We start from the raw sequence: 14,151 nt of genomic DNA, 5'->3' as shown, positions 1-14,151 counted from the left end.
GCTTCACGTAACTAGTCCAGGAGGTTTTGGAAATTATTTCCCCATCTCACAACAGTGTCATAAGGTGGGCAACGATTACCATAAACAGCCGACATCTCTTCTTTGATTACACAGGCACTTTCTCCCTTCAAATGCAGGAACTTTATCACACTGCACGCCTCAATTTTCTCTGTCTTACACCTCAGTCACTTCTGACACTCGCCGTAAAATAATGATGGACACAATTAAATAAAATTATCAACATCAAGCGCTGAGGGACGAACGATAACACCGACAAAATTTCATCAATATAGCATAATAATTTCCAGGTGACAATTAGAACTTTACGATACCCCATCGTTTTGTTGTAGTCTTCTGTCCGTAGACTGATTTGATGCAGCTTCCCATGACACTCTATCCTGAGCAAGCTTCTTCATCTCCGAATAACTACTGCAACGTACATACTTCTGAATCTACCTACTGCATTCATATGTTGGTCTTTCTCTACAATTTTTATCCCCTACACTTCCCTCCAATACTAAATTGGTGATACCATGATGTCTCAGAATGTGTTCAATCAATCGATCTCTCCTTCTAGTGAGGTTATGCCACAAATTTCTTTCCTCTCCAATTCTATTCAGACCTCCTCAGTAGTTACGTGATCTGCCCGTCTAATTTTCAGCAGTCATCTGTAGCACCACATTTCAAAAGCTTTTGTTCTCTTCTTGGCGAAACTGTTTATCGTCCATGTTTCACTTCCATGCAAGGCTACACAAATACTTTCAGAAAAGACTTCCTAACATTTAAATCTACATTTGAAGTTAACAAGTTTCGCTTCTTCAGAAACGCTATTCTTGTCACATGTACTCTCTAATTCGGCCATCATCAGTTATTTTGATGCCCAAAGAGCAATACTCATCTACTATTTTAAGTGTCGAATTTTCTAATCTGATTCCCTCAGCATTACCTGATTTAATTCTACTACATTCGATTATCCTTGTTTTGCTTTTGTTGATGTTCATCTTATACCCCCTTTCAAAACACTGCCCGCATCTCGTGGTCGTGCGTTAGCGTTCTCGCTTCCCACGCCCGGGTTCGATTCCCGGCGGGGTCAGGGATTTTCTCTGCCTCGTGATGGCTGGGTGTTGTGTGCTGTCCTTAGGTTAGTTAGGTTTAAGTAGTTCTAAGTTCTAGGGGACTGATGACCATAGATGTTAAGTCCCATAGTGCTCAGAGCCATTTGAACCATTTTTTCAAAACACTGTCCATTCCGTTCAACTGCTCTTCCAAGTCTTTTGCTGTCTGTGACAGAATTACGTCATCGGCAGACCTCAAAATTTTTTATTTTTTTCCCCTAGACTTTACTTTCCACTCCAAAGTTTTCTTTGGTTTTCTTCACTGCTTGCTCACTGTACACATTGAATAACATCGGGTAAACGCTATAACCATATCTCACTCCTTTCTCAACCACTGCTTCCATTTCATGCTCCTCGACCCTTCTAACTGTCTACCCCCGCTACCTTCAGAAGTTCCAACAGAGTATTTCAGTCAGAATTGTCAAAATCTTTCTGTAAGCCGACAAATGCTATAGACGTAGGTTTCACTTCACTGAACCTATCTTCTAAGATATGTCATAGGGTCAGTACTGACTCGTGTTTTCCTACTTTTCTCCGGAACTGGAACTGATCTTCCCCGAAATCGGCTTCTACCAGTTTTCCCATTGTTATGTAAAGAATTCGTGTTAGTATTTTGTAACCACGAAATATTAAACTGATATCCGATCGAATATAGTTCGAAAGGTCCAACGGTACCGACCGGCCGCCGTGTTATCCTCTGCTGATGAGCGTCGCTGGAAGCGGATATGGAGGGGCATGTGTTCAGCACACTGCTCCTTCGGCCGTTGTCTGGTTTCTTGACCAGAACCGCTACTTCACGATCAAGTAGCTCCTCAGGTGACCTCACAAATGCTGAGTGTACCGCTCTTGCCAACAGCGCACGGCAGTCCCGGATAGTCACCCATCCATGTGCTAGACAAGTCGACAGTACTCAACTTTTGTGATCTGATGGGAACCGGTGTTACCATTGTGACAAGGCTATTGGCTATTAAACTGGTAGTTCGATAATATTCACACATGAGATTGTTTCGCCTGTCTCGTAAGCCAGATGGAAGAGTGGAATGTCGTCTGTTCCCAGTACCTTGTTTCGACCTAGGTCTTTCTGTGCTCTGTCAAATTCTTCTCGCAGTATCCTGTCTCCCATTTCATGTTAATTACGTCCTCTTCCGCTTCTATAACACTGCCTTGAAGTTCATATTGCTTGTATAGACGCTTGTAATGCAATAAAATAAAATTTTTATTTATTTGTGACTATTAGTGTAATGTAATAAAATAAAGTATGAGCCGTGACTTAAATGAAAAATAAACACACATTAATGCAATGGCTCAGCATAAAAGAGAAATAACTAATGTAGGAATATTATTAACAGTGTAATGAGTTGTTTAATTTAGTCCGACGTGCATAAGCACTCAGTAACTAGCTCAGTTCTCAGGGTAGTTACGTAATCGTCGATAATTAATTGTCCTCTTCTTATTTCCCAACACTACGGATATTAGTTCAGGTTCGTGAGAAGTCCTGTGCTTATTGCACCAGAGAATATTTGCCAAGTCTGTTCGATGAACACTACTGTAATACGTAACTTATCGTGGTTTCGTCTCGATTCCCCAATATAAGATAACAAGAGTAGCATCTACAAATGAAATCCTATAATGGAACTGGAATCCTGTGATCAGACCTTTTCTGCCTGGGATGTTATCTCGTTATCTAAAGAAAATCTGTAAATAAAATTGTTAAATTATTAGTAGCTGCCTCCGGTCTCGTGGGATCTGAAATAAAGTTAATTGTCCTAACCGACGGCACGTCTCGTAGATGAGCTAAGAGAAAAATGTTAAAGATTTTTCTAATATGGCTCCTAACAATGAAAATTCTTTGTTAAGGCCCATATCTGCTCAAGGCAGTCTAAGTATCAGACTCACAACAGATTGACCACATACACAAATTCTTTTGACAAACGGAGTGAGGTGGCGCAGTGATTAGCACACTGGACTCGCATTCGGGAGGACGACGGTTCAATCCCGTCTCCGGCCATCCTGATTTATGTTTTCCGTGATTTCCCTAAATCGCTTCAGGCAAATGCCGGGATGGATCCTTTGAAAGGGCCCGGCCGATTTCCTTCCCCATCCTTCCCTAACCCGAGCTTGCGCTCCGTCTCTAATGACCTTGTTGTCGACGGAACGTTAAACACTAAATCTCCTCCTCCTCTTTTGACAAAATAACCATTACATTTTTCGGATTTTAAGTACAACTTCGAATGCAAGCAGATAAGATAAGCGAATGACAAAGGAAAGATAGTTCATGCATAGAAGCGCAAGAGTCCATGGAATAACAATCCATTGTAGTTCTATCTCTTCTTCTACATCTACATCTACATCTACATCTATACTCCGCGAGCCACCTTACGGTGTGTGGCGGAGGGTACTTATTGTACCACTATCTGATCCCCCCTTCCCTGTTCCATTCACGAATTGTGCGTGGAAAGAACGACTGCTTGTAAGTCTCCGTATTTGCTCTAATTTCTCGGATCTTTTCGTTGTGATCATTACGCGAGATATATGTGGGCGGTAGTAATATGTTGCCCATCTCTTCCCGGAATGTGCTCTCTCGTAATTTCGATAATAAACCTCTCCGTATTGCGTAACGCCTTTCTTGAAGTGTCCGCCACTGGAGCTTGTTCAGCATCTCTGTAACGCTCTCGCGCTGACTAAATGTCCCCATGACGAATCGCGCTGCTTTTCGCTGGATCATGTCTTTGGCGTACTTGTCGATTATTTATAAAATTTATCGTAATATTTAGTTAACAAAAAACCCAAGTCCACCCAGGAGAAACAGTACACCCTCTATATATTCCTTCCATCTTTCAGCTTTTCCTTCTTACAGCGGTGTATTAAAGAAGTCCCCGATGTGCCAGTGTCGACTGTTGTTTACATCGGGCTGCCCCCGTTCCTGTATGCCTGCACCGAGGTGGTTGACGCATGCTCCGTTACCAGATTAGCAGCGCGGACTGCGGGCTGACGCAGCATGTTTACAGCGAGGCGGTGCGTAGGCGGCGCCGGCGGGCACAGCCTCCAGCGGAGCCGCAGGGTGCGAGCCGTCCCAGAAGGGGAGGGCGGCTGCGGGCGCTGGCACACAAAAGGCGGCAAAGCGGCTCTGAGTCAGCAGACGATGGGGCGCCGTAATTATAGAGCCCGCCTATAGGGGCCTCGCGCGCCGGGAATTAATTACGGAGGAAAACCTACCTCAAGGGCCCGTCACGTGGGTCGCGCGGCTGCTTAGCGCGCCACGCGGACAGGTAGCACCCCACCCATATCACACGACGCGCCGCCACGCTCCCGTGCTGCAAACTCACTGCGGCTGCGGCCGCAGTTGCTGGCGCCGTGCTCTCCACATACGCGGTCCCACAGCTCTTGTAACAATTCTTATATCTCGTCGTTTAGGTGCCACTCTCATCAAAAACGACTTGTGACCCAGTTCAGAAATTTCAAATCGTGTAAGAAGAATACCTTACACCTCTGTATGTCTCATTGACATTTCTCCTTCTCGTGTTAATGTTAATTGTATCCCCGACTTGCGAGTTTGCTTGAAATGGAGCAAAGCGTGAGGGGGCTGGCCATAATGTTTTACGATAGGCGTTCAACAAATAACGCAGCACTATTTTTCTCGGCTAATGTCTGTCGAAAAAATGCGGAATTTGTTGTGAGACATTGTGGAATATTCTCGCTTCAGCCCCAATAGTTTCATGAAGCCTTCGAAACAACGTCTGTAACAGAGGTGCGTTTCAAGAAGAAGACTGTCATTGAGTATCGCGGCACACACGCTTGCAGAATGTCTGTGGAGATCTGTCAGTGAACAAAAGCACGGTGGGTCGTTAGGCGAGGCGTCTGTCATCCCGCATTGCGGAAGTCGCGCAAATCTGTTCAATTTCCTGCGTGTCGGCCAGACGCACGCTGCTGTGACTCCTGGAATGATGGAACGTGTGGACACATCCGAGCTGATTGACAGATTACATTGAAATACCTCGCTGCACAATTGGTCGTCTCGGTTGGTAGACTGACACATCCGTCTACCAGTTAGGTTACTAATAGGTGTGTGTCCCATGGGTTCCTCGTCGCCTAACAGAAGACCATGAAGAGCAACGAAAGACCATCTGTGAGGAATTGCTTGCGCTTTACGAGGCGGGTCGTGTAGGTTACTCACGCAGCAAGACGTTGGCTCCGACGACGGTCAGTAGAGTGGTGCCATGCGGTCAACAGGCCCTTTCAGTAAGGTGGTGTAAGGCCGTAGCATTGGACGAAGATCATGTTAAAAAAAAAGGGGTTTTGTAGCCAAAAGAGTGGACAATAGTGTGGTATATTGGAATCCTGAATTAAACCAACCTGCCTTCATAAAAAAAAAGTGTTACGTTATTTACGGAACGCCCCACAAAAACTAAAATTGTCTGCCAGTTTTTTGTTTATTTGCAGGTACATTTCTGCAGCCCTGATACTGCAATTATTGTGTCTCTAGAGAAGCCGAAAGAAAACGTCGCGGCCCGTTGATAAGGAGGCATTCCATGTGGTAACTCGTTTTCTGCATTTGAAGGAGAACAACGCTGCAACAATCTATGTTAAATTGGTGGAAATGTCCGGCAACAGTGCATCATCAAAAGTTCACCGGAATAAAAATTAGTCACCCATAGAGAAATCAGTACACGCATAATTTAATATCCGCAATTTTGCTTCTGGATTTGCTAACCGCCAGGATTTGGTTAAGAAACAAGTCTGTGAGGTTGTTCAATTACGCTGCACGCAGGTTCAGCCACTCGCTGAAGATCTGATCACTCAATTCCACCAAATTGCGAGGATGCTGATGTCGGTGTTTCAGCCGCTGTTCCAACATGTTTCGTAGATTATCTGTTGGTTTCAAGTCACGTGATTTTCCAGGCCAACCAAGGCGAAGTGTTTAGAAAATCAATCACCGGTTCTTCCAAATTGAGGAACTTTGCTGTTGTCATCACTATATGCATGCATCAATTTTCTCTCGCTAACGGGTTGGGATGGACCTTCATTCATTGCCTGCAGCAATTTCTGTCGGGTTCGGAAACGACTTTGATTCGCAAGCTGTGAAACGCGTTTCCAGTTCTCCGACCACAATTCTGACGTCGTGTTTCGTGGCCATGTGTATTACACCATCGCTTCCAGACACGTTGAACAGTATGCCGCGAAACACCAACAAATCCAGCAATTTCACACTCCAAATAGCCATGGGCGCGTCCAAACACGATTCCCTATTTTTGCCACTCGTCGACAACGAGGTTATTACAGACGGAGCACAAGCTTGAGTTAAAGGATGGGGAAGAAAATCAGCCGTGCCCTTTCAAAGGAAGAATCCCGGAATTTGCCTGAAGTGACGTAGGGAAATCGCGGAAGACCTAAATCACGATGGCCGGACGCAGGTTTGAACTGACGTCGTTCCAAATGCGAGTCGAGTGTGCTAACCACTGCGGCACACCTCTCGGTTTTCACGCTCTGTCACATCCGTACAAGTACCCATGTTTATGTACAGTGTCCGCTTGAAACATAAATGTCTACTGATCGCTACCGTCGTTTCCTCACGTAGAATCAGTGGGCACGTGGTTGAGCACATGACTCGATTGCTGCGCTATCCGTAAAGGCATAACAATTCAACTGCGGATGCGAACTGAAGTGACTGACTATTCGTCCAGTGAGCTTACGACACAGTATTTAGAAGGCTCACAAACTTCTTATGTGGTCAAACAAGTCTTAATCACAAAGAACGAAATGGTCAACCACCTGTCTGCGAAGAACCAGGAATCACTTGATGGATCAGTTTTCAACATCTTGCACGGAATTTTGAGCACGACAAAGGTTGCCGAGCGCTGGATTCAGCGACTGCTCACACTCATCAAAAAACCTTGCTGAACCAGGGCACATGTGTAAATGCTGCAGCTATGTCAGATAAAGCTAGATGACGTGTTTAGCCGCCAAATCACCATGGACGACTTCTGGGTGTAGCATTTTGGCCCAGAGATAAAGGTGCAAATCAAGATTAGATTAGATTAGATTAAATTAGTACTTGTTCCATAGATCATGAATACGACACTTCGTAATGATGTGGAACGTATCAGGTTAACAATTTCCTTTTAAATGCTATATGACTATCTGTCAGACTTTTGATGCTATTGGTTAAGTGACCAAAGACATTTGTGGCAGCATAATTTACCCCCTTCTGAGCCAAAGTTAGATTTAACCTTCAGTAGTGAAGATCATCCTTTCTCCTAGTGTTGTAGCCATGTACGCTGCTATTACTTTTGAATTCGTTCGGATTGTTAATAACAAATTTCATAAGTGAATATATATATTGTGAGGCTACAGTGAAGATTTCTAGCTATTTAAATAAGTGTCTGTAGGATGATCTTGGATGAGCTCCAGCAATTATTCTGATTACACGCTTTTGTGCAATGAACACTCTTTTACTCAATGATGAGTTACCCCAGAATATGATGCCATACGAAAGCAGAGAATGAAAATAGGTGTGGTAAGCTAATTTACTCAGATGTATATAGCCAAAATTTGCAATGACCCTAATAGCATAAGTAGCTGAACTCAAACGTTTCAGCAGATCCTCAGTGTGTTTTTTCCAGTTCAGCCCCTCATCAATGCTAACATCTAGACATTTTGAATATTTTACCTTAGCTACCGATTTCTGATCGAAGTCTATATTTATTAATGGGGTCATTCCATTTACTGTGTGGAACTGTATATACTGTGTTTTGTCAAAGTTTAATGAGAGCCCATTTGCAGAGAACCACTTAATGATTTTCTGAAAAACATCGTTTACAATTTCACCAGTTAATTCTTGTCTGTCAGGTGTGATAGCTATACTTGTAACATCAGCAAAAAGTACCAGCTTTGCATCTTCGTGAATATAGAATGGCAAGTCATTAATATATATTAAGAACAGCAGAGGATACAAGACCGAACCTTGCGGCACCCCATTCTTCATTGTTCCCCAGGTTGAGAAATCACCAGTTTTTTGCATATTATGTGAACTGTTTATTTCAACTTTCTGCTCTCTTCCAGTTAGGTATGATTTAAACCATTTGAGCACTGTCCCATTCATACCACAGTACTTGAGCTTATCTAGAAGTATTCCATGATTTACACAATCAAAAGCCTTTGATAGATCACAAAAAATCCCTACGGGTGACTTACAGTTACTCAGAGCATTTAATATTTCATTAGTGAAAGTATATATAGCATTTTCCATTGAAAAACCCTTCTGGAAACCAAACTGACATTTTGTTAAAACTTTATTTTTACAAAGGTGTGAAGCTACTCTACAATACATTACTTTTTCAAGAATTTTGGATAAGGCAGTCAGAAGAGAGCTTGGGCGGTAGGTGTTGACATCAGACGTATCCCCTTTTTTATGCAGTGGTATAACAATGGCATACTTCAGTTTATCTGGGAAAATACCCTGCTTCAGAGAGCTATTACATATGTGGCTAAGAATCCCACTTATTTCTTGGGAACAAGCTTTTATTATCCTGCTGGAAATGCCATCAATCCCATGTGAGCTTTTATTCTTGAGAGAGTTTATTATCTTCGTAATTTCAGATGGAGAGGTGGGTGGAATTTCAATTGTATCAAATGGTGTGGGTAAGGCCTCTTCCATTAACTGCCTTGCTTCTTCTAATGAACATTTAGATCCTATTTTCTCTACAACATTTAAAAAATGATTATTCAAAATGTTTTCGACTTCCGGCTTGTTGTTTATCAAGTTTCCATTCTCTTTGATGGTGATGCCGTCATCCTGTACTCTTGGTTGTCCTGTCTCCCTTGTAATAATATTCCAAATTGATTTGATTTTGTTATCAGAGGTATTAATTTCAGACATGATGCACATGCTTCTGGACTTTTTAATAACCTTTCTTAATGTAGCACAGTAGTTTTTATAATATTTGGTTGTTTCTGGGTCATTACTCTTTCTTGTTGTTAGATACAGTTCCCTTCTGTGGTTACAAGATATTTTTATTCCTTAAGTAAGCCGAGGTTTTTTTCATAGTTTCTTATAATTAGATTTAACTACTTTCTTGGGGAAACAGTTTTCAAATTCTCTTACAAGTGTATCATGAAATAAGTTATATTTTAAATTAGCATCAGGTTCCTTGTACACCTCATCCCAGTCTAACTGCTGAAGATTTTCCCTGAAATTTCTAATTGTTGAGTCATTAATTGAATGCACAACTTTGGAGGGTAGTTTTGAATTACTGAATGGAGCTATGTCATATACTGCAACTAGCTGAGCATCATGATCAGAAAGCCCTTTCTCAACAGGACAAGAATTTATGTTTTTAAACCTATCTTGGTCTAGAAAAGCGTTATCTATCAATGTGCTGGTGTCCTTCACTACCCGATTAGGAAAATTTATGACAGATGTCAAATTGAAAGAACCGAGCAAGACTTCCAGGTCATTCTTCCTATTACACTCTTTCAATTAATCAACATTGAAGTCCCCACAAATAATAATTTGCTTTCCCCTGTCTGACAGATAGCACAACAAGGCATCCAAGTTTTCCAGGAATAAATGAAAGTTTCCTGAAGGGGACCTATATACTGTTACAGTTATAAAAGACCCCTCCTTCAGTTTAAGTTGACAGGCACATGCTTCTATATGTTGCTCTAGACAGAACTTTTTTGTATCTAAGCTTTCTACACTGTGATAACTTTTGACATATGTGGCAACTCCTCCTCCCACCTTATTCTCTCTACTCATATGTGCAGCTAGTTTATAACCACTGATATTTACCTTTTCTATATCAGACACAATGTGATGCTCAGACAGGCATAGTATATCTATTACATTATCAGATTCAATGTCATCTAAACAAACCATGAGCTCATCTACTTTATTCTTCAATCCCGGAATATTTTGGTGAAAAAGTTAACATTATTTTTTACTTTACTTTTCTGAGAATCTACTTTTTTCTTTAATCCACCAATATTTTGGTTAAAATGGTAAAATTATTATTTACTTTCCTGTTGTGAGAATTTTGTGAGTTTTGGACCTCTTTAGCACTTGCCTGCCTGAACTTCTCATTGGACACTGATATTAGCCTAAAAAAGAGGTACATCCATGAGTAATAGTGTCCCCCCTTATAGATTTTGCTAACAACCCTGCCAGTTTACCCTGCCCTTTCCTATTGAGATGTAGGCCATGCCTTGTGAAATCCCCCCTATCAATAGCGTCGACAGGAACCAATCCAATGTCTGACAGAGTGGCCACCCTACGCAACTGATCCAACTCCATATTTACCCTCCTGACAGAGCGGTTCAACTGGAGCTGATCATGCTGCACGAAAGCAGGCACCAGCCCAACATTGGTATGGGTCGTTGCTGAGGCTATTTTCACCAGGTCACACTCAATGCTGTAGCCCTGATCTTATCAATACTGTTTCCCACTCCACCCACTACCATCACATTATCCTGCTTTGTGAATCCCTTGCACAAGGAACCTATATCCTCTACCACCTGGCTAAGACTTGCACTTGGCTTGAAAACGTTTGTGACCTGGTACCTGTCACCTAATTTTTCCTGCAAAATCCGGCCCACACCTCTTTCTTGGCTGCTACCTAGCAACAGAACTTTCCTCTTACTTTCTACTTTTTTTTTTTAAACAGTTGGTTTCCTAGTGAAATTCAGTTGCATCTTAACTGGATCTACTTCTACTGTAGACTCTTCCTTACTTAACTGTGGCAGCAAGGCAAAGCTATTGGTTGTGCCAATTGGGAAACTGTCAAACACTGTCCTCTTTCTGTGGCCCCTGTTCCCAGCTACCACTTCCCACCACTGTTTGCCCTCCTCCCCCCTTAACCTCTTTAGTTCCTCCCTCGCTCTGTCCAAATCAGCCTGAAGGGCTCTAATTTTCTCCTCCTGTTCATCTATAATCCTATCTCTTGAGCAAACCCTGCAAGAGAATGGAAGAGTCTCGTTTTTTTCCCCAATTCCCACGCCGCTAAAATTTCCCCAATGAAACCACCTGCCACAACAGCTGCACAAAACTCCTGAACTAACTTTCCTACTGCAGCTCACACACTTAGTATCCATGGTAGTTTGGAAATTAGTTAAAGAGATTTACTAAGTGATAACGATAATATATTAAATACAGATGCAAAAGGACACCAAATATGTTTTGGAAACTAATATGTAAGTAAACTAATGCCAAATGCACTTAAATTTGTGGTATAACACTAAATTGCACGATCAAAAATTAGGCCTAAACAGCCGAATGTAACCAAAACGAACTTTTTGCGATAAGTGGAAGAATACGTAAATAAAAGAAAAACCTTTAATGGCAAGCTTGAAGAGCACACTAATGAATGTATTTGATTAGCACTTAAGATTGCGGTATAAAGCTAAGTATGCACACTCGGAAAGTAAGGCAAAGCCACCAAATATAAACAAAACGAACTTTTCGCGATTACTGGAACAATACGCAAATAAAAGAAAAACCTTTAATGGTGAGTATGAAAGGCACCCTAATGAACGTATTTAATCAGTTAAACTACAGCAAATGCACTTCAAATTGCGGTATAACGCTAAATATGCATACTAGAAAAATTACGCCTAAGCAGCAGTAAGTAAACAAACGAACTTTTCGCGATTACTAGAACACCACGCAAATAAGAGAAAAACTTTTAATGGTGAGCTTGAAGAGTACACTAAAGAACGTATGTAATTAGTTAAAAATGTTCAACCACAATTAATTACAACCTAAATAACTTAACTTTCACGAGAGCTCTGTCTCCGTACGTGCGGCCTTGTGCAGGGCTACCAAGCAGTGGAACATGGCGAACACTAAAAACCATTGTCGGGAGGGGAGATGCTGAGTTCTTTTTGAGACTACCATGATGTGGTGCTAACAAATTATACCCGTAAGGGACAAACCGTCACAGGAGCATACGACCAAAATCTTTTCACGAGATCACGGGAGGCTGTCAAGATGAAGCGTCGCGGGCTCTATTCAAGGCTGCGTTTTCATTCCACTACAACGCCCTATCTCATTTTACATAGGACAAAGTCACAAGGTCCGCTTTTTTAACCTACCAAATTTTGTCTGCCGTCTCTCTGTCTGACTGGTCTCCCCAGATGACACCCAGTGACTTCTTTTTTTTCTCGAGTGAAGAAACCATTTCGTGGGAAACATTTCCAGAATGACGACAAGATGAACAGTCAGGATGCAGACTTCTACAACCAGAATATCTCCTAAGTTATCCATCATTGAGAAAATTCATCGAATAGATGGGTGAATATGATGAGAAGGACTACTAACACCATGGCAAAGTTTCATGGCCGCAACTTGATTTTTTTCGAGGTGATAATTAAAATTGCAGGCCCATGTCTCGTACATACACCAAATTAGGTGGCAGTTCTCTAGTATGCGGCAACTGGAAACGTTCCATTCTGGGTGCACATTACGTTAATCTCTGGGCAGGCAATAAGATTTTCGACGTCTGTCCTTTTACCAACTGTAGCAACTGTTACCAAGTTTGGCGTGTAGGAGAGTGATAGTGGCAGAAGTGAAGTACTGTAGGCCGTTTCGTTCCTGGGTTGCTCCGTAAGTAGCAGCATTGCCCTTGAAAGGCAAGATACAGTTTTCGTGTCTCTACCTGGTTCGCGTTACGATCTCCTAGGAAGTTTCAATACAGGCCACATTTCGCTGCCGATTGAATGAATGATTCGTTTTAAGTCTACTGTCAGCCTCGCGGATCGACTGTACTAGCTTGCTTCCACATTTACGCAGGTTACACGTCTTTATGTGATCGCAGCGATCTGTCGATTTAATTGAAATAAATTTCTTCTGAAGCCAAATATTATCTATTTCGCGACGACCGGTTTCGACAGAAGCTTGCTGTCATCATCTGATCCATAAGCGTAACAAAGGATAAATGATGTTAAAAGGAGAATTTTATAATGCTGTAAGAGAACAGTTTTCCAGAAGCTGGATCATGTATACCAAACGAATTACATACCTTCGGAGACTTAAACTGCATACATAACGATCATGTAGCGACAATGTGAGTGCAATGTGTTCCCATTATGAAACTGATATGTATGCACTTTAAATTTCCGAAGGTACGTACGAGGCTAAGTCAATTATTATCCGCAAAGTAGTTATAAAATTTTATTGTAATCAAATAGGAAACTTGAGAGAAAATCTTTTTCGACATAGTCTCCTTGCGTTTCAACGCACTTGGTCCATCGTTGTGCAAGCTTCCTCATGCCCTCATAAAAGAAGGTTCTCGGCTGAGCTGCGAGCCAGGAAAGCACCGCTTCTTGCACTGCTTCGTCCGAGGCAAATCGACGGCTCCTTAATGCCTGTTTGAGTGGACGAAACAAGTGATAGGCAGAAGGGCCAAGATCGGGACTATATGGAGGATGGTCCAGTACTTCAAATCTGAGTTTTTGGAGCGTTTCAGCAGTGTGGGAAGCAGTATGCGGACGGGCATTGTCGTGCAACAACACAACACCTTTTGACAGCAGTCCTCGGCGTTTGCTTCGAATTACAGGCTTTAGCCTGGCAGTAAGCATCTCATTGTAACGTACACTGTTGTTTTTGTTCCCCTTTCTCCATAATGTTCCAGTACTGGACCTTGTGCGTCCCAAAAAACCGTAAGCACCAGTTTTCCTGCGGACGTTTGGCTCTTGAACTTTTTGTTGCACGGTGAATTTGGATGTTTCCATTCTGTACTCTGCCGTTTACTCTCCGGTTCGTGATAATGGATCCATGTTTCGTCACCAGTAACGGTCCTGTCTAAGAGGTTGTCCCCTTCGTTACCACAGCGACCCAAATGCTTTTTTCAGATGTCCAATTGCCTTTGTTTATGCAACTGTGTGAGTTGTTTTGAGACCCATCTTGCATAAGCTTTATGAAACACAAGTCTGTTCTGGATGATTTCGTAGGCAGAACCGTGACTAATTTGCAGACGATGCGCCACTTTGTCAATAGTTAATCGTCTGTCTAAGACAATCATTTCACGTGAACTCTGTAAACGGT

The sequence above is a fragment of the Schistocerca serialis genome, chromosome 1, assembly GCF_023864345.2.
Source record: "Schistocerca serialis cubense isolate TAMUIC-IGC-003099 chromosome 1, iqSchSeri2.2, whole genome shotgun sequence".
NCBI classification, from domain to species: Eukaryota; Metazoa; Arthropoda; class Insecta; order Orthoptera; family Acrididae; genus Schistocerca; species Schistocerca serialis.
Note: the sequence above shows the minus strand (reverse complement) of the source record.